The following is a 22,679-nucleotide window of genomic DNA, read 5'->3' as shown; positions in this document are numbered from 1 at the left end:
CGAAAACAGTCTTCTTAAGGAAGACTTTTTCTATACGAAAACAGTCTTCTTAAGGAAGACTTTTTCTATACGAAAACAGTCTTCTTAAGGAAGACTTTTTCTATACGAAAACAGTCTTCTTAAGGAAGACTTTTTCTATACGAAAACAGTCTTCTTAAGGAAGACTTTTTCTATACGAAAACAGTCTTCTTAAGGAAGACTTTTTCTATACGAAAACAGTCTTCTTAAGGAAGACTTTTTCTATACGAAAACAGTCTTCTTAAGGAAGACTTTTTCTATACGAAAACAGTCTTTAAGGAAGACTTTTTCTATACGAAAACAGTCTTCTTAAGGAAGACTTTTTCTATACGAAAACAGTCTTCTTAAGGAAGACTTTTTCTATACGAAAACAGTCTTCTTAAGGAAGACTTTTTCTATACGAAAACAGTCTTCTTAAGGAAGACTTTTTCTATACGAAAACAGTCTTCTTTAGGAAGACTTTTTCTATACGAAAACAGTCTTCCTTAGGAAGACTTTTTCTATACGAAAACAGTCTTCCTTAGGAAGACTTTTTCTATACGAAAACAGTCTTCCTTAGGAAGACTTTTTCTATACGAAAACAGTCTTCCTTAGGAAGACTTTTTCTATACGAAAACAGTCTTCCTTAGGAAGACTTTTTCTATACGAAAACAGTCTTCCTTAGGAAGACTTTTTCTATACGAAAACAGTCTTCCTTAGGAAGACTTTTTCTATACGAAAACAGTCTTCCTTAGGAAGACTTTTTCTATACGAAAACAGTCTTCCTTAGGAAGACTTTTTATATACGAAAAACAGTCTTCCTTAGGAAGACTTTTTCTATACGAAAACAGTCTTCCCTAGGAAGACTTTTTCTATACGAAAACAGTCTTCCTTAGGAAGACTTTTTCTCTATACGAAAAACAGTCTTCCTTAGGAAGACTTTTTCTATACGAAAACAGTCTTCCTTAGGAAGACTTTTTCTATACGAAAACAGTCTTCCTTAGGAAGACTTTTCTATACGAAAACAGTCTTCCTTAGGAAGACTTTTTCTATACGAAAAACAGTCTTCCTTAGGAAGACTTTTTCTATACGAAAACAGTCTTCCTTAGGAAGACTTTTTCTATACGAAAACAGTCTTCCTTAGGAAGACTTTTTCTATACGAAAACAGTCTTCCTTAGGAAGACTTTTTCTATACGAAAACAGTCTTCCTTAGGAAGACTTTTTCTATACGAACAAGTCTTCCTTAGGAAGACTTTTTCTATACGAAAACAGTCTTCCTTAGGAAGACTTTTTCTATACGAAAACAGTCTTCCTTAGGAAGACTTTTTCTATACGAAAACAGTCTTCCTTAGGAAGACTTTTTCTATACGAAAACAGTCTTCCTTAGGAAGACTTTTTCTATACGAAAACAGTCTTCCTTAGGAAGACTTTTTCTATACGAAAACAGTCTTCCTTAGGAAGACTTTTTCTATACGAAAACAGTCTTCCTTAGGAGACTTTTTCTATACGAAAACAGTCTTCCTTAGAAGACTTTTTTCTATACGAAAACAGTCTTCTTAGGAAGACTTTTTCTATACGAAAACAGTCTTCCTTAGGAAGACTTTTTCTATACGAAAACAGTCTTCCTTAGGAAGACTTTTTCTATACGAAAAAAGTCTTCCTTAGGAAGACTTTTTCTATACGAAAACAGTCTTCCTTAGGAAGACTTTTTCTATACGAAAACAGTCTTCCTTAGGAAGACTTTTTCTATACGAAAACAGTCTTCCTTAGGAAGACTTTTTCTATACGAAAACAGTCTTCCTTAGAAAGACTTTTTCTATACGAAAACAGTCTTCCTTAGAAAGACTTTTTCTATACGAAAACAGTCTTCCTTAGAAAGACTTTTTCTATACGAAAACAGTCTTCCTTAGAAAGACTTTTTCTATACGAAAACAGTCTTCCTTAGGACGACTTTTTCTTTACGAAAAGAGTCTTCCTTAGGAAGACTTTTTCTTTACGAAAACAGTCTTCCTTAGGAAGACTTTTTCTATACAAAAACATGCTATCTTAGGTAGAACTTTTCTATATGAAAACAGTCTTCCTTAGAAAGACTTTTTCTATACGAAAACAGTCTTCCTTAGAAAGACTTTTTCTATACGAAAACAGTCTTCCTTAGAAAGACTTTTTCTATACGAAGACAGTCTTCCTTAGAAAGACTTTTTCTATACGAAAACAGTCTTCCTTAGAAAGACTTTTTCTATACGAAAACAGTCTTCCTTAGAAAGACTTTTTCTATACGAAAACAGTCTTCCTTAGAAAGACTTTTTCTATACGAAAACAGTCTTCCTTAGAAAGACTTTTTCTATACGAAAACAGTCTTCCTTAGGACGACTTTTTCTTTACGAAAAGAGTCTTCCTTAGGAAGACTTTTTCTTTACGAAAACAGTCTTCCTTAGGAAGACTTAGGTAGAACTTTTCTATATGAAAACAGTCTTCCTTAGAAAGTCGTTTTTCTACACGAAAACAGTCTTCCTTAGGAAGACGTTTTTCTATACGAAAACAGTCTTCCTTAGGAAGACTTTTTCTATACGAAAACAGTCTTCCTTAGGAAGACGTTTTTCTATACGAAAATAATCTTCTTTTGGAAAACTTTTTCTATTCAAAAACAATCTTCCTTAACGGAGGCTTTTTCTAAACGAAAACAGTCTCCGACTGTTGAAGGCTGTCAAATATTCGTACATGACCGTTTATAATTTTCCGTAATTTTTTTTACATTCCATGTCCTATGATATTAACAATAAAAGTAAAAAAAAAAAACTATTTATAAAATATGTATTTAATAAATGCGTTTAATTTATACCAACTGTTATAAATCTCTATTGTTTAAAATGTAAAGATAAAGTTATTGGGTCAACAAATTAAAACAATAACCTACAAATAGTACAATCATTTATGATTAAATTATAAGTAATTGAAAATTGTTGTTAAACAAATATTTACATCGGAAACTTTAATTAAAATTAAAATAAATTTTAAAAAATTTTCTAAATTTTAAAAATAGTTTTTAAGTTAAAGTTTCTATGAAAACTTTGTAGGACAAAATCGCTATTTATTCATGCACGTCAGCATGTCGGTCTTTTTAGATATCTTGCTGACTATATATCTGTCTGGGCAATTTTAGTTGAGGGTTTTTCCTATGCCGAAGAAGTTACCAAAATGAGATTCGTTTTAACCTAGCAATCGTACAAAGATAATGAATTTAGCGCCCATAAAGCTAAAAGTCCTCCTATATTAATAATAATTAAATAAAATATTACTATAAATTTTAAAATTAATATTTCTACTTAATATACTTACTTAACTTAATATAATATGTAACCCTACGTTTTCATACAAAAATATAGTTTACACCTTAAATATGTTCTTCTTAAATTAAAATTCCCTGTTGCCTGTCAAATCTTTCTTATTCTACATAATAATTAACAGACATTTTATTTGATATACTCTCAGGTATTAAATTTAAATGTAGTATAAGCTTTAATTAAGGCCTTAATAATAAAGCCCAGACAAAATGGTCAAATAAAAAATGTGTTGAAAAAATGTACATAAATTATAAAGATGGGAGAAAAGGATTTTCAATCGATTTCTTTATTCTCTCTTTTAGTTAAAATTGCTTTAGATATGTATATTTTGTATTCTATTAACATTTTTGTTCTTATATATTTACGAAATATTATATGGTTACAAATTTTACGCATATTAAAAGGTTTCCTTAAGGAAAATATTGCCTTGTTGTTATTAGTTGGTTTATTCATGATTTTGGGATTGTGTGAGGATTGAGCGAGGGAGGTAGATAGAGTGGTGAGTAAATTGGTAGCGACATTTTCTTTATATGTATTTTTTATATACATATAAAGAAAATGCAACCCAGCAAACACTACATGAAAAGATAGAGAAATTTAAAAAATTTAACGGAGTGGGGTCTTATTCAATAAAATCCTTTTTATAAATATTTTACTTCATATTTAAAAAAAAATATGTTAACCAGATATTTTTAAGAAAATATGTTCTCTATGTTAAACCACCTTAAAGTTTGTGTATGTATGCAACACATATTTTTTTTTAGATTTTTTACAATGATGTAAATATTTTTTTTCCTTCAATGCCTTTTGCTTTGGGCAATTCCATTGCGTATTGTATAACTCGACCATGAGTGAAGTTGTCTTATTTGTTTTCCATTATGATTTTTTTCTGCCCATTTTTTTCCAACTTTGGGTTAACTTCTAATTTCTAACTGGTATTGTATGTGTAGGCTCAAGTATATTGAGTTAATGTAAGTGGTATACAGAGGAAACACAATAAGAAGAAAAAAAAATAAAGGAAAGCTTTTTACAATAAAGCCATAAAAAGGATATTGGAACAATAGAAACAATTTTTTTCTTAGAATTCTTCAAAATCCCTGATGTGTGGATGCACTTTGTATTAGTATTAAGGATAGTAACAGTTTGTCAGTGATACATATGAAGATTTGTTAAAAAGGGAAATTATGTAAAACGGCAATTTTTTGGCATGGGTCGTAAGTAGTTTCCAAACTGTTCAGAATTTATATGTTAAAGACAATTGTATAGGATTTTGTATAAATTTTGTTAATATTGAAGAAGAGAAATCTGATCTCAAGGTCAACAAAACATAATATTATGGGTTGAGAACCACTTTCTTTATATATGTAAAACTGAACGTAACGAATGTGTATTTAAGTTTGAAAAAGCAACCCAACATCTACCGGTAACTAACTAACTAACTAACCAACTAACTATGGATCCACGTTTTCGCGTGGCCCCATACAAGTTGCGTCCCGACACAGTTTTAACAGTCAGAACTGTTTAAAAATAGGATTATAGCGATAAAAGATGAACCTAATTCTCTCTACCAAATTTTATAAAAATCGGGACATGATTGACAGCCCCTAACCCTTATATAAAGTCCCTTCCAAAAACACTTATTACAGCCTTAAAAATAAGAGTTTATCGGTAAAATTCAATAAGAGTATATCAATAACATTTAAAGACCCAAAAATACCCTTTTATAGGTTCTCATTTACTCCGGGCTCCATCCACATGCATTGTTTCGTGTGTCTACTAGAGTTCTATAAATCGACTTTCGAATAATCAAACAATCGACTTTTTGTCGAATAAAAGTCGGAAAGTCGAAGTCGACTATTTTGTTCCAAAAAAGTCGATAACTCGACTATCGTCTATGAAAAAGTCGACTTTGTTAATAAAAGTCGAAAAAAGTCGAAAAAGGTCGAAAAGTCGAGAAAGGTCGAAAAGTCGAAAAAAGTCGAAAGGTCGGAAAAAGTCGAAAAGCCGAAAAGAGTCGGTAAAAGTCAAAAAGTCAAAAAAAAAAGTCGGAAAAAGTCAAAAAAAGTCGGAAAAAGTCAAAAAAAAGTCGGAAAAAGTCAAGAAAAGTCGAAGAGTCGGAAAAGGTCGAGAAAAGTCGAATAAAGTCAAAAAAAGTTTAAAAAAGTCGAAAAATTCGAAAAAACTCTAAGAAAGTCGGAAAAAGTCGACTATTTATAAAATACATAATGTCAAAAAGTCGAAAAATCAACTTTTCATATAATGCAAAAAGTCGACTTTTAACTAAATGCAAAAAGTCGAAAAGTTGACTTTTAACCAAATACAAAAAGTCGAAATTAAAAATAGGATTATAGCGATAAAAGATGAACCTAATTCTCTCTACCAAATTTTATAAGAATCGGGACATGATTGACAGCCCCTAACCCTTATATAAAGTCCCCTCCAAAAACACTTATTACAGCCTTAAAAATAAGAGTTTATCGGTAAAATTCAATAAGAGTATATCAATAACATTTAAAGACCCAAAAATACCCTTTTATAGGTTCTCATTTACTCCGGGCTCCATCCACATGCATTGTTTCGTGTGTCTACTAGAGTTCTATAAATCGACTTTCGAATAATCAAACAATCGACTTTTTGTCGATTGTTTGATTATTCGGAAAGTCGAAGTCGACTATTTTGTTCCAAAAAAGTCGATAACTCGACTATCGTCTATGAAAAAGTCGACTTTGTTAATAAAAGTCGACTTTGTTAATAAAAGTCGAAAAAAGTCGAAAAAGGTCGAAAAGTCGAGAAAGGTCGAAAAGTCGAAAAAAGTCGAAAGGTCGAAAAAAGTCAAAAAAAAAGTCGGAAAAAGTCAAAAAGTCGAAAAAAGTCAAAAAAAAGTCGGAAAAAGTCAAAAAAAAGTCGGAAAAAGTCAAGAAAAGTCGAAGAGTCGGAAAAGGTCGAGAAAAGTCGAATAAAGTCAAAAAAAGTTTAAAAAAGTCGAAAAATTCGAAAAAACTCTAAGAAAGTCGGAAAAAGTCGACTATTTATAAAATACATAATGTCAAAAAGTCGAAAAATCAACTTTTCATATAATGCAAAAAGTCGACTTTTAACTAAATGCAAAAAGTCGAAAAGTTGACTTTTAACCAAATACAAAAAGTCGAAAATTCGACTTTTCGTTTCAACTATAGAACCCTAGTGTCTACGTTTAATATTTTAGAAAAATCAATAAAAAGCTTTTTAAAGAAAAATAAAAAAGAACCAATCATTATAAAAAATATAAGAACTCTGAATAATAAATACTTTACAGGGATCGAAAATTATTTCATAAAAATTACAAACGGAATGACAAACCTCTATATTCCCTTCAAACGAAGTATGAAGAATGTCATTACACTTAAAAGCTCTTAAATAGCAATTGTCAAAAATAGAAAATTTCATTATTATTTGTTGTTATAAATACAAATTTTATTTTCTAACACCAAATGTTGCCAGTAATTGGTGTGATACTTCTTTGAACTTCTCTCACACAAATAAAAAGTAAAAGTCTATAAAGTTTATTTCCGTTTCCCGCTGTTTTAGTGAAGCCAAATAACAAACAAATGATAAGTGTTGATAATGAAATTTCCATGATATCTTTTGTTAGATAACAATTTTCTTTAAACCAAAATTTGATTGTAATTTTTATTTTATTACATGTATGTATGTGTTTTATTTTCTCTCTTAAAATAAAGAAAAAAAGATTTATTTTATATATTTTCTTTCCTTCTGGCATTTACAATCAAAGAAAATACACATGTAGTATACCCACGGGTACATGTACATTTGTACATACATCTTTAAGTTTAAAAGAAAATTTAAAGAAACCAAAAAAATTTAAACAATAACATCTACAGTTCATATTGCGGTTTAAGCTGAGCAAGAAAAATTGTTTTACACCTTAACTGCAGGTGGTTGTGGTGTTAATTTTTTTCCACTTTTGTTCCCAAAAACAAAAATTTTTCTTTCTTTAGCTCTAACGCTTCTTTAAATGTCATTATTTTGCTCAAACAAACGGCTTATGAAAGAGCATGTTTAGGTATGTGTATATATGTGTGGAAATTGTGGTGTGGCGAATGCTGGTAACCCACCCACACATGGCGTTTACCATAGTGTTTATGCCATCATCAGACTTAGTGAGTGACAGTGTAAATGTTTTGTTTTTAACGGCGGCAGCAGCATTAGTTAGCAGTAGAGTAGTTGTAGATACTTTTGTATTCGTAATAACTTATGTGATGAATCTGTTTACCCTGCGAATTTTTGTGGGATAGGTTAGAGTTCGGTGCTTTTAAAGATTTGCAAATACATATGTACATATTTTCACACACAGTCATTGAATATAAGAGATTTTTGTTGCTCATATGGAATTTTTAATAAATCGGGAAATAAAAAATTTACATTGTTTTGAAACAAATCTGCAATTTCTAAATGGCTAATTTTCTAGATCAGATCTAGTTCAGTACTAGTTTAGTTCCAGTTCAGATCTAGTTCAGATCTAGTTCAGTTCTAGTTCAGTTCTAGTTTAGTACCAGTTCAGTTCTAGTTCAGTTCTAGCTCAGTTCTAGTTCTAGTTCAGTTCTAGTTCAGTTCTAGTTCAGTTCTAGTTCAGTTCTAGTTCAGTTCTAGTTCAGTTCTAGTTCAGTTCTAGTTCAGTTCTAGTTCAGTTCTAGTTCAGTTCTAGTTCACTTCAGTTCTAGTTCTAGTTCAGTTCTAGTTCAGTTCTAGTTCAGTTCTAGTTCAGCTCTAGTTCAGTTCTAGTTCAGTTCTAATTCAGTTCTAGTTTAGTTCTAGTTTAGTTCTAGTTTAGTTCTAGTTCAGTTTTAGTTCAGTTCTAGTTCAGTTCCAATGCAGTACTATTTCAATTTTACTGCAGTTCAAGTTCTGCTATAGTTCCGTTATAGTATAATTATAGTGCAGTTCTATTTCAGTTCAGTTCTAATTCAGCTCTAGTTCAATTCTAGCTCAGTTCTAATTTAATTCTACTGCAAAATTTCGTATTTATTCTTTTGCTCTAGTTTTTAGCACTTATTTTTTGACATCAGTCTAATTTTTATTATTAAACCCCACTCATTTCATTTGCAGTTTTTGTTTTGACGTCATGGGATTTACGAGCTTTTCATGCTTTCAATTCCTAAGACATTTTCGCTATACACAGTTGTTTGCTGTTTCTCGACACTAAGATTACTATTAAGACAAAATTTATGCCAAAACTAGTGGGGTGTTAAGGGGGAGAGGGGAGGATGTAATGTAGTAAACATCTTCTTTGAACAGCTGGTTGCTTTAATTTCCTTTTTTTCAATATTTTTGCACTAAATAATGTACTTTACGCTATAAAAACACTAGCTAGTAGCAGCCGCAGCAGTGGCAAAAGAAAATCACAGAGCAATAAATACGATAATACAACGATTTAATGTGTGTGATTGATATAAAACTAAAGATCTACAGCCCCCTCTAAATACATGTTATTGCTGTTGTTGTTGTTTGAAATCTAAAAATATGTTTATTTATATTTCATGAATATTCATTCATCCATCACTCATAAGTTTCATATATCACTGTTACTATATCGAGAGTAAACGAAAACGAGAAGGCGTTTAAAGAACGTGAGAGGGAGAGACAGAGAGAGAGAGAGAGAGGGAAGGAGTAAGCAGACCAGCTAGAAACTTAGAAAATCAATTAAATTGTAATAAAATGCATTGTGCTCGTAAACTTTGTAAGAAGAATAATAACAATAATAATTTGCCAAGCATGTTTCGTATAATTAAATGTTTTCTCGTTTTTCATTAATGATTTTAATGGGTTTTTCACTCTCTTCATTTCGTTTTATGAATATAAACAACAATAAAAAAAGAGGGCTATTATAGCAATGAAACTTAAACGTGGCATTGATTTAAATCTTAAAGTTAAATTTTAGTAACGTTTCTTTAGGAACTTTTGTACTAATGTGTCGTTGTCCTTTATATGAGACACATGTGGTAATGAAACGTGATTATTTTAAACAATATATTGTCATAGCTTGGTTATGCCTAACTGTTACATATTATATTTTTACATCCGCTATCAAAATAATGCTGTTATATTGATTTTGTCATTCCATTTGTATTGTATGAAAATATTGTCATAGCACCATATCATTAGTCCTTAATAGATTTTAAGGAAGTCTAGAGAGCTTTTTTTAGATAACCGATAAAATTCAATATAATTTAGTTATGTTACTACATTTTATGAAATGCGGTCCTTCTATAAAATTCTATATATCTGGAAATGTCATAATATATCTGTATTGACTTGTACTTAATGATGTGCTTCCACTACGTAATGTAACGTATTGTAACATTTTGAAATAAAATGTTTATCACTTCAATAGAGAGAAATATTATCCAAAAGGGGTAAAGGGCAAATTAAATTTTATGCTACTTGAAGCAAAGGATTATTTTTGGTACTTTTTACCTGTTAAACTTCATATACAAAAAATGTAATGAATTCGCCGCAAAATGAAATGACTTCACCTTATTCGTCTAGGCTGGTACTTTTTGTGTTCCTTATAAAGGGCATTTTTCACGATCGCACTTTACTTAAGTAAAGTGTAATGAAAAAGTAAAATGAAATTTCATCAGCATAATTTCATACGTATAAGTCATATGATTTATATTTTTTGTGTTTACACGATTGGTATAAAACAATAACAAAGTAAAATAGAAACAGCTGTTTCACTTTTTTGGTATGTGTTTACATAATAATACATCCCTGTTCTAATGCGATCTGCTTGCTTTTTTCAATCATTTAAGAAAAATGAAAAGAGCCATTAGACTATCAAATTTTCCATCCGTATTCTCTCTCAATGTGTGATGGTTTCATTACATATTGTGTTTAGACCCTATGATCCCATCCGTACTCTTCTACACAAAATTTTGACAGATCATATTACTTAAGTGATCGTATAAGTCGGCTTAAGATTTTCAATATTGTATCCCTAAAAACTTGTATGAAAATTTATAAAATGGAACTTTTTGATATTGCAGATATACATAAATATAGGTTAGTTTAATAGGAGTATGTATATTACATTAGAACATGAAGAAATACATCTAGGCCATCATAGGGCATGTTGTGCGCTTCTTTTTATGAAAAAAATATTTACTGAATTATTATTTTTCAATGTTTAAAAACTCAGCTTCCTGAAAGTAATTCCCAATAATTTTCAGTGTTAATGAGGATTGTTATTTCCAGAACAACATCAATTTCAAGATACTTGAATCTAATTTCGACAAATAACTGACAGTGGTAAAGAAAGTACTCCAGGGTTTCACTGTCCTCTCTACATGCTCTAAATTCGTCTGAATCCGCACGTCCAGAATATGTACCATCATACTAACCACAAACTTGCTAATTTTGAGAAGATTCATCAGGTTAACAACCTCGAACTTTCTTAACTTTAAAGCTGCTACATTCGCCCTTTCGTTGCCGACTAGTCTCGAGTGGTTTGGTTACAAGGAATACAGAGACGTCACGAGCAATAAACTATTTCCCTCTCTTTCGCACAAAACAATTCTATATACCTCTTCTCACCAAACAATTTCAAAATCAAACAAAAGCTGATTTTTAGACCTTTTTAGGCCTTTATACTTCGTGACCTGATACTCATATGATGTAAACCTTCATTTAAAGATTTAATAGTGTCTTATATATTATATCACCTGATATTGCCCTTATGTCCTTCTGGCAGTCGCTAAATATATTAAGCTCTGTGGGTGCCATATATTATTTGCTCGAACTTCTGCCTGAAAGCTTGTATTATGATTGGGTAAACTGCGGTATATATCTGTTTCTAGATATTCAATATAGAACCACATTTGCGATTTGTCTCCCAATTTAGAGCTATCCATGTAGTAACGAATTCCAGCTGGTATTTGCTTTAATGTTCCGCTTCACCTAGACATTATATCTGAGATTAGCGTTTCAAAGTTTCCGACATATTCTTTGTCACGTCCGAATATTGTGTATAACCTTTCAATATGTCCAATATACATTGTAGACCTGTCTTTAAATTGCTTTTGGCCAGTTCGCCTAAAGTAAGGAGGCGTTCACGCCTCATAGCTTGAATATTTTTCAATTGAATATCATGCAAAGTTTCCGGGGCCTTAGCACCACTTACAGTACGTATGCTAAAATGTCTGTAGTAGTTTGATATAACACTTTTTGTCCAAAGAACTCCACCATATTATTGGTACATTACATAGAATTGGTGTAATTTCACATTTATAAAGCCAATTCGCCTTAGTGGGACTAAGACCCCATTTCATGCCTATAGTCTTCCTACATATCGCCCAAACCGATTTGCTTTGTTGATTCTATCCTCTATGTGTTGTCACTATACATTTACAATAATATTTATTTTACTCCATTGCGATGGGGGGGGGGCGGTGGTGGGTTTTTTGTAGCAATGCACGTTGGGTATAGCTAATCTTATATAGTTATTTTAAGTATATAATGGGATTTTAACTCTTACCCCTTAAATTAGCAGCAGTTGGTTGTATAAAAAATATATGTATAATTAACTAGATTAATATATTTCCTTTTTTTGCTATTTTTGTAAAATTGTATCTAAAACTTTAAGCTTAGGATTTGCTAATAGAATTATAAACTTTTTAACAATTTTGATAATATCTATATACTTAAGTCCTTTTAGGAAAAAAGTCAACAAACTTATTTTGTTTGATGGCTTTTTGCTGCTTTAACAAGAAAACTCATACTTAAAGAAACATTAGTTAAAAACATAATATGTTTGTACATGCAGAGAAAAAAACATGGTGCGACAACTATACTATGTTTACTGTAACATTGTTATCAAAAACATATAATTAATACTCTAATTAGATTTGAACAATATTTTAGTGACAATAAACATTTTCAAGTTCATGACATAATATTGTTATACATATGATGATGTATAACAATATTATGATTAGCATAAACATATTATGATAAAATATATCAACTGTATATAATCATAATATGATATTTAAAAATTGTTACAATACCCATAATATATTTAGACTCCAATTTAATTTTTAACCATAATATGTTGCTCTTACATTATGGTTACCGCATATCATGTTTTTCTCTGCGTGTATATGTGTGTGTGTGTTATATCTATGTGAGTTTCTTTTTTCTTCATTTCTTCGACTTACTTTATTCGTACGTGTTTAAGAAAAACTTGTGTAGATTTTCTTACTTTAGTAATCCATTGATAAAAATAAGGTTTTATACGTTTTAATATTTATATAAATATTTCTTTTTTTCTTTTAATATTTTAAACAAACATATGGAGACCACCTGTATGGGATATAAAGTAAAGAAAAGATGTGTTCATCTTTATTTATTTGGAAAATTTATGAATTTCAATCAACACCTATATAAATAGAAAGTATTGTCATTTCATTTTCATGTTTGCGAATTCAACAAACTGGACTTGAAACGTAAAAATTAAATGTTAAAAAATATTTATTTCATAAAGCATAAATAATAGATAACTTTCCAGCAAAAACTTGAAATCAAAAAGTAATAAATTGAGTTGAGTTATTCAATAGTATTTTCAGTCATTATGCAAGAGCTTACAAATAACTACTTAAATAAGTACTTACAAATAAGTAGTTAAAAATTTATTTTGTTTTAACAATAAACTTATACACAAACCTGCGCTCTTTGTAAATTCCCTGTCTTACTGCTTTGGTATTTAATTGTGCTTTAAAAAATGGTTTTCACACAGAAAAGCTACATAATCATAGGACGTTCCTGATTGCACACAAGACACAGAATGTATTGGAAACTTTAAAACGCTAATCCCAAATAGAATGCCTGGTTCAAGAGTAATATTAGATCACATATCAGCATTAATCCTTTTCTTTACGAATTGCTCTAAATTGAAGGCCCAGAAACAAAAATATACCTGCTTCCAGGAAGAGGTCCGAGCAATAACGAAATGCGTAAATTGGATTAGAATAAATATGGCGACCACAGGTCTTAATTAATTAACCGACACCTAGAGCGCAATTAGGGTGGTATCAGGTTAGGCCGTAATGGATTGTAAAAAAGCTTTAACTGAATATTCTCCAAGAGGTAAGATTTACCTCGTATGGCTACCAGGCCACTCGGGAGTAGTAGGCAACGAAAGAGCGAATGTAACAGCTATAAAGACCCAGCAAAAATAAAACGAAGTACTTCCAAAAGAATAGCAATTATCACCACTTCAAAAGTAGCAACAAGTGAATTTTTTAACTTCTGCGGAAGTGATGTTTATTGACGTTCAAAGAAGCGAAAAGAAAATTTTTTTAATTCTACTTTTTTCGCTTCTTTAGAAGTTCTTTTTTTGCTGGGGCAAGGGAGTTAAAGGAAGTTAACTTGATAAATACAAAACCATTCGAGGCAACTAAAGCTGAGGCCTTGTATGTGAGAGAATCCCATAAGGCCTCTTGAAATAATGAAACGGCAAAACTACAAAGACCTTATGCGGTGCAAAGAACATGAAGAGAGCAAGACGAAAAATCTTCTCATGGTAAAAAAGTCTAAGGTAAGTATGATGGTACGTATTCCGAGTGGACATACGGGATTACCAGCACATCCATACAAAATTGGACATGCGGATTCAGGCGAATGTAGAGCATGAGTAGATTGAAGTGAAATTTTCTTTGCGATAATGTCATTCCGAAAATAACTAAAACTAGGTTTATGAAAAGGAGCGCACAACAGGCCTAATAGTGCCCTATGTGTATTTCTTCAAATTTGACGTTGTATACATCCTCCTATCGACCTTCCCCAATCTAGTTCTTTGTTTCATTCAAACATTTATTTATTTTAACATTTAACATTATTCCGATTTTCCATAATTTAAATATTGATAAAATGTTATGTTTACTTATGTCAAACATTAATCAAAACACCATTCAACAATCTTTCTAAATTTCTACGCAGAAATGAAGAAAAACTGTTTATTAATTAATGATATAAAATAGAAATTGTTGAAAAAAAAAACACGAAAATTTTTGATTTAATTTGTTTATTAGTTCAATAGACATAAACAAAACTTTCGATTTATTTTCAATTCCATTTCAAAAGAACCAACAAAATGAAAATAAAAATAAATGAATTTCTCTACAACTTTAGACATTGAAGAACTCAAAGCAAATTTAACATGAAAAATAAATGTGTTAATATATAAAAAAAAGAATTGATTGAAGAGAAATTGAAGAAACAAAAATATAATTGAAGTTTGACAGAGTAACAAGGCCGTAAAATAGGTCAGAGGTTTAGTCAGATCAAAACACTGCAAATACAAATACAAATTTTTATTACTTTTTGTTAAAGAAAATTACTATTGAGTTTTATATAATAAGCAAAAGTCGAGTGCTTTATGGGAACACTTGCAAAATGGTCTATTTTGCGGTGATACCTTTTCAATCACATGATGAGATTTTATTTTTACATGGTAATGACATTGTCGGCAAGTAGTTACAAGTAGGGAGATAGGTAAGTACTTGTTACGATCGCCTGCAAATAAGGATATGAGTAAGTACTCAAATATATATATAGGGTAGAAGGGGGACCATACGTCACTATTCATATTCTTTATACAAATTCTTAATTTTTTTTTTAAAAAATAAAAACTCATTTTGCTGTTTTATACTTTAATTCATTAAATAAAGTATAATAAACTAAATATTTATTGTTTATTTCACAAAACTTAACAAAAAATTTAATACAATTTATTACTGATTTTTTCTATATTTTAACCAAATTTTGTTTTAAATCACAAGCATTACATATATTTGGCGCATGTGCCCCACGATTACTCAGTTTTCAAGTTATTCGATATTGGCAGATGTGCTCCTATGGCATATGATCCCCCTTTTACCCTACTTAGATACTTTTTTTGTTATATACGATATCCCAATAATAATGTTAAAAGTAAAGACTTACTTATATAGTAAGCTCTTACTAAACTCCTTCTAAGTAATACAGGCGGTATGTAGTTGTCATTGAAAAGTAAGTTCTTAAGTAAGTAGTTTTAGTTTTAGAATATGAGAATTTGAAGAATGCAGATTATTTATGCTGAAGGGCTTTTCTCAAGAAAGGCAAAAATTTGAACACATGCCAAGGCGTAATCCTCGATAGGTGTGATGGTAAGGAAAATACTTTCCTTTCCTTTTGAAAATGTTTTAAAATGTAAACATATTGACTGATTTTCCCGAAACTTTCACAATATTTTCCTTTAGTATTGAAGAAATTTAAAGCAACATTTTGTTTTGTAATTTTAAATGGGCGTGGTGCCATGCCCTTGTAAGGCCACTCAAAAAAGTTTAAGTGGCTCACGTTGATCCGTCACTACCAGAGTTAAACCAACTGGTTCGAATCACAAAATTTAGGATATTCTTTAGATTTATCCCGGATATATCCTCGGACGGAGTTCTGCAGTAGTCATTCAATTAGCTCTCTCTAAAAGCTTAACAACAAGCTAAACTTAACCTCGAAGTTACACAAGTGGTTTAACTAAACTATCTGATAAAAACCATTTCATATAGTTCATTTTAAACAAGTGTCTTACCATCACACCATTCCTGACATCTGTATAAACAATTTGAAAAAAAAGCAGACTTGCAGTAGGGGAAGAAGGATTTCCCATATGAATCAAATACTAGAATTTGTATATCTGGGAAACTATAAAAGCTACAGTGACAACTGTAGCTGTAGTGAGTGTGGAAACTCTGATATTATACTTAATACTGGGAAACTATAATAACTATAGTCCTCAAATGTTGCACGGTTAACCTTGACATTGATTCGAAGAATTTTTTCAGAAAGCACTTTAACATCTCATTGTACATTTTGGAAAACATGGGCGGACTTTCAATAGAGGGAAACTCTGATATTAATTAAATACAAAAATTCGTATATCTTGAAAGCTATTAATTTTTGAAATTTATTATAAAGAACTTTAAACGGTAATGTGAATATTTGGGGACTAAAATTCTCAAACCTGGGAAAATATTCAAATTTTTCATAGTTTATCGTAAAATCCAATTTATAGTTTAGAAAAATTGACGAAATTGGAAATTTGTAACAAAAAGTAAACTTTAACTTAATTCATCTATTACTTTTTTATCTGCACAGTCCACTGTCCTACGAGTTATTTATAAATTAGATAGTTAAATGGAAGAAGTAGCTTGTATGTGAAGGGTATTTAAGATTCAGTCGAGCCGTATATAGCACTCTAAATTGTTTTTAATGTAAAATTAATATGAAAAGGAAATCCGTAATATATAAAATTTCAATAATAAAAAAAATTATTGCCGGCATTTATAAAGTAAATTTTTTAATGAGACTTTTATGAACAAAAATTGTTGCTTGTAAATAGCAACAGAATTTTTTTAATACCCTACACCCATAAAATTAAGTATATCAATCGGCTCAGAATCATTTTATTAGGCGATTAAGATATGTCCGTCCGTCTGTCTATTTAAAGGCCGCAATTTTTACAATTTGAACCAAATGTATGTATGTATTGTTCGATGCAGGCCTTTTGAAAGAAATTGAAGTCGTAAGTTTATATAAACATAAAAAACACTGCCGATTTTTGTTATGAGCGGCCCTAGCCTTCAGAAAACAACCGTATTAAAAACTACTTAAACGTTTAAAATAGCTCCTAAGGAGCCAATAGGAAAGACAAATATTTCTATGTATACTGAATCCTGTTTCCTGGGCAAGAAAGTAACGGTTAAACACAAAGTTAAGTAATTAGATTTAATCCTTATCCGGAAATTAAGGTGAAGACACCACATAGAGGCTAATATAAAAAAACAACATTGGTGCGGGGCGATATATAAGAAGACTATAGGCATGAGTTTTATAAAAGTGTAATTAGACCAATTCTACTAAATGGATCAATTATCTGGTGGACTACCATTTACATAAGCATAACACAAGCTCCTAGGTAGAAGTCCATTCAATAACGGAATGTGTAAATAGGATTAGAGTAAATCTTGCACCGAAAGCAATTAGAGCAATTTCAGAATTGAATCTAAGGCCGTATTGAATTGTAAAAAAGCTTATATTGAATATTATCCCAGAGGTAAGATTTACATCATATGGCTACCAGACCATTCGGGAGTAGTCGGCAAAGAAAGAGCAAATGTAATTGTTTTAAAGGGAAGGGAGCTCGATGTAATTAACTTGAGAAACGCAAAACTATTCGATACAACTAAAGCTGAATTAGAAATATGGGAGAATCCCATAATAATGAAACAATGGGCTGAATCACAAAGATCATATAGGATGAGCCCGATGAGATTAAGACGAGAAATCTTTTTGAAATTAGGAAGTCTGAGATAAGTATGATGGTACGTATTCTGAGTGAAGACACAGGATTATGAGCCCATCTATGCAAAATTAAACATGCGGATTCAGACGAATGTAGAGCATGTGGAGAGGACAGTAAAAACACTGGAGCACTTTCATTGCCACTGCCAGGCATTCATCGAAGTTATATCCAAGAATCTTGGAAGTGATGTTATTCCGAAAATACCAAACCTGATTAACACTGATTGGAAGATTCTTAGGAATTACGTTCTATAAACTGAGTTTCTGAAGCACTTTATTTACCACTGTCAGGCGTTAATAACATTCGTCACTAACATTGAAAAATTCTTAGGAATTACGTTCAGCAAACTGAGTTTTTGAACAGCGAACAATTTTTTTTCGCGAAAAGGACGCACAATAGGTCCGATATGGACCTAGATGTTTATCTTTAGATTTGGTGAGTATCAACCTATATTTCACCCTAACTTCCATAAAACGCCTCTTTTAGAAAATAATAAAATAAATTAACTAAATACTGGGAAATTAAAAAAAAAATCCAAAATAAAAATTTCTTTACGAAAAAAATATTTTTTTTTAAATATATTCATGGTGTAGATTATCATATGGTCGGTTAAGTCCAATTATTTTTTTAATTTAAAAAAAAATGTCCAGATTTTACAACTAAATGGAATTTATGAAAGAAATGTTAACTTTAGGATTTAAATTTTCTGTTTTTTTTTTTAAGAAATTTAATTTATTGTTTTATTTACCTTTTAACATTTACTACACTTTGTTGCTATTTGTTGTTAGTTGTTGCTCTAAATTGTGCTTATAAATCCAGTACTTGCATATACATATATATATATATATTTTTTAACATTAAAGTAATAAATTATTTAAGTGACATTTAACAATCATCATAAATCATTTTGTTGTTTATTTTTTATTATTTATTATTTTTTTACACTTTTACTTTTAATCTTTCTTGATTTTTTAGGGTTTTGAATAATTATTTTATAACTTTTTTTTTGTTTTGTATTTTACACTAATTCTTTTAGATTTTTTATTTACTTTAATAATAAACAAATTTTATTTATTTATTAATTTTTTATTTATTTTATTTTGAATATTTTTTATTTTTGTGGTTTTTTTGTTAATTTTTTTTTTTTTTTTGGTTTTGAACTTTTATTTTTTTTTTTTTGTTAAAATTTTGTTTATAGCGTTTTGCTTACATTACAAATTTATTTATTTTTTTCAATTTTTTTGTATTTTTGTTGTATTTTTCTTTGTATTGTGAATTCAATAAAATTGTAAACAAAACATTTGTTTTTATCACGGGCTGTTTAATGTGTTTTTGGTGAGAATTTTAAAGAGAATGAGGGTAAATGTACTTTTTTTGTAACTGTCAGTTTGTTATATACTTGTCAATTTGACATTTTAGTTTTTAACAGTAAATATGTATTTTACAAATGTTAATTAAATACTTGATGTCTAAATTATTTTTAGTTTTTTCTAAATTTTGTATTATTATAGATTTAAGTACCTTATTAGTACGTTTTTATGTTCTTATAAGTACTTTTTTAAGTGTGTTTGTGTGTGTGTGTGTGCTATACATATGCATGTTTGTAATTTCATATAATTTTGTGTATTTTTTTCACATATTCACATGTAATTTAAATTCTAATTTATTTTTTTGTTAATTTTATTTTGCCAACAGTTTTACATGTTTCTTTTTTTTAACATTTAATTTGCCCATATGGTGACTTCTGTTCGCGTTAAATATAATTTTTTTCCAACCGCACGTTTATATGACACTTGCTGCTAACACTTTGAAAATAATTTTGAATCTAAAAACAACAATTTTGAAGCTAAAAACAATAACAATCACTGAAATTCTTTCATTTTCCTTAACAGCAGCTTAAATACAATTAAATTTAAACTTTACAACATAAAAAACCACAAATCTCTTAAAAAATTACAAAAAATTTCTTTAAATTTTAACACTTATTTTCTCTGGGTGTAATTGCTAACACTTTAAACACAAACTTTCAGTTTAGGTTTTCCTTAAACCCGAAGAGTTCACTCACACTATAAACAGCAGCGGCAAATCATTTAAACAATTTTTGTTGTTGTTTTTTCTATTATTACTATTGTGTTTATATTTGTGTGCGTGTTTTTTTGTTTATTTTCTTGTTTTTTTTTTTTGCCTTTTTTATGTTTATCAGTACAAAAACAAACCAAACAAAAAAATCAGGAAAGATAGCAGAAGTAACAAAAATAATTCCCGTTATACTCGCTCTTCGTACGATTTGCTCTAAACACGACTGTCTATTCGTTATTTCGTTTAATGATGTTTCCGTTAGTATTGTTTGTGCGATACTGAATATTAGTTCACGATACAAAATTCCTTTTACTCGTTTCAATCCAACAATTTCATATTAACAAAGTTTTTCCTCTAGTCGTGTTGTAGTTGTTGTTTTTGGAATGTGTTTTCTTTTTGTTTGGTGTTGAGTAAAAATTAAAAAACCTGCAACAACAACAACAACCGCTCTATCCTGTTTACACACACTCACACATAATAAACATACATTTTACTTCATTTGGGGTTGAGAGAACAGGTTGCTTGTGTTATCATTAACAATGTATTTTTTTCTCTTTTAACCCACCACCCCTCTCCTTTAACATGCTCACTCTTTTGAAACACAGGAAAAATCACCCACCTTAATGTGTTTTCTATTTAGTTTTTGTATAGTTTTTTTTTTTAATTTCATTATTTGCGGGAGGCATTTGGGGGGTTTGATAATTTCTTTGTGTTTGTGTGTGTCTTCTTATAAATAAATTTGTTATACATAAATAACAAATGTTTCCCGTTGGATTATCCACTGCATGTGGAATGCATTGTTATTGTTGTTGTTTATATTAACAAATACATATTCACCTCGTTTTATTTTAGGTTCTTGCATTTATTTTGTGTTGAACATTTTTTTGTTTTGGTTTTCATTGTGACGTATAATTTTTTTGAAATTTATTTGAAAGGAGTTGCCAACTATTTGTTCATTGCAATATAATGAAATTTTAAAGAGTAATAATATCCCCAGTATAGGGGTGTAGGGTATAAAAATGGCATGGTTCATTGCCACTGAATAGTCAGAAAATAACTGGTAAATCATTAGTAACATTCAAACTAAGTTTTTGTAGAAATAGTATAACATTTAACAAACTTATGGTCTCAAAAGCCCTGTTTGGGGGATAAGTTTGAGAGCTATGAATCGAACAGTGAACCGATTTTAATCATGGTCAATACGCTTCCTATAATAAAAATGTAGTTAAATAACAAGATTTACATGGGCGGATTACTCGATTTACAAAATAATTCTAAACCGATTGGTACACTTTAAGGTGGGTATAGAATTTCAATGCATTACATACATCAGCTCAAACTCAATATGCCTTAACTTAATTGGTGTAGGGCATAATGAATATAAACGGAATCGACTGCAAATACATTTGCTTCCCAAGGATCGTATGTGACATCATATGTTATCTGCATAATCCAAATTATATAGTTGTCTATACAGCCTGATTTTACATCGTTTTTATACCCTCCACCACCATCAGTGGTGATAGAGGGTATATATAACTTTGTCATTCCGTGTGTAACACCAAGAAATACTCATCTGAGACTCAACAAAGTATATATATTCTGGGTCCTTATCAAATTCTGAGTCGATCTAGCTATGTCCGTCTGTCCGTCTGTCTGTGTAAAACACGCTCACGATAAAACGAAGCAATAGAATTTAACCAAATTCACCCAGAATGTTCTTTGTTTTCCTAAGTTGTTTGGTATTGAAAATGGGCAAAATCGGTTCACATCGGGAAAAGTTATGAATCAAAATTTGAAACAACCTCGAAAAAATAGGCATTTTTTACACATTCTCATGTAATTTTCTCGAAAACTATGCAAGATAATTCAATAAAAATTGGCACACATTCGTTTCCACACAAGAGCTTAATCTTTGCGTAAAATCGCCAGAATCGGTCCACAATTTCATATACCTCCCATACAAAAGTACAAATTCCCGGAAATTTGGTTTTTGTTAATAACTTCCGTCGTAATGTAGATATCTTAACAAAATTTTAGAAATTAAAATTTTATGACAATAGAATTTATTTAGAGGAAAAAATTTTTAGATGGGTCCATAATTGGTCATAGCTCCCATACAAGGTCCCCTCCCGAAAATCACTTAAACGCGTATATCTCATTACTAAATTAAGATATCGATATAAAATTTGGTACAAATATTGCTCTTATATACAAATATAATACAATTGAAGATTTTTTTGATCGGTCCATATTTGGTCATAGCTCCCATACAAGGTCCCCTCCCGAAAATCACTTAAACGCACATAACCCATTACTTAATTAAGATATCGATATAAAATTTGGTACAAGTATTGCTCTTATATACAGAAATATTAAAATTAATTTTTTTTTGGATCGGTCCATAATTGGTCATAGCTCCCATACAAGGTCCCCTCCCGAAAATCACTTAAACACGCATAACTCATTACTACATTAAGATATCGATATAAAATTTGGTACAAGTATTGCTCTTATATACAGAAATATTACATTGAAAGTTTTTTTGGATCGGTCCATAATTGGTCATAGCTCCCATACAAGGTCCCCTCCCGAAAATCAGTTAAACGCGCATAACTCATTACTAAATTAAGATATAGACATTAAATTTGGTACAAGTATTGCTCTTATATACATAAATATTACATTGAAAGTTTTTTTGGATCGGTCCATAATTGGTCATAGCTCCCATACAAGGTCCCCTCCCGAAAATCACTTAAACGCGCATTACTCATTACCAAAGATATCGATATAAAATTTGGTACAAGTATTGCTCTTATATACATAAATATTACATTGAAAGTTTTTTTGGATCGGTCCATAA

General features: G+C 30.2%; 1 protein-coding gene across 1 annotated transcript in view; it reads right to left on the bottom strand.

Annotated features, from left to right (window-relative positions):
* The window catches only part of LOC111679453 (small conductance calcium-activated potassium channel protein), a 319,785-nt gene extending 301,043 nt beyond the window's left edge, over positions 1-18,742 (bottom strand). The window contains exon 1 of the mRNA XM_046947022.1: positions 18,486-18,742. The gene's annotated coding sequence lies outside the window, so the exon portion shown is untranslated. The remainder of the gene's footprint in view (positions 1-18,485) is intronic.
* Positions 18,743-22,679: the final 3,937 nt, after the last annotated feature.

Source organism: Lucilia cuprina, chromosome 3 (genome assembly GCF_022045245.1).
Source record: "Lucilia cuprina isolate Lc7/37 chromosome 3, ASM2204524v1, whole genome shotgun sequence".
NCBI lineage: Eukaryota > Metazoa > Arthropoda > Insecta > Diptera > Calliphoridae > Lucilia > Lucilia cuprina.
Note: the sequence above shows the minus strand (reverse complement) of the source record. Positions and strands in the feature narration are given on the sequence as shown.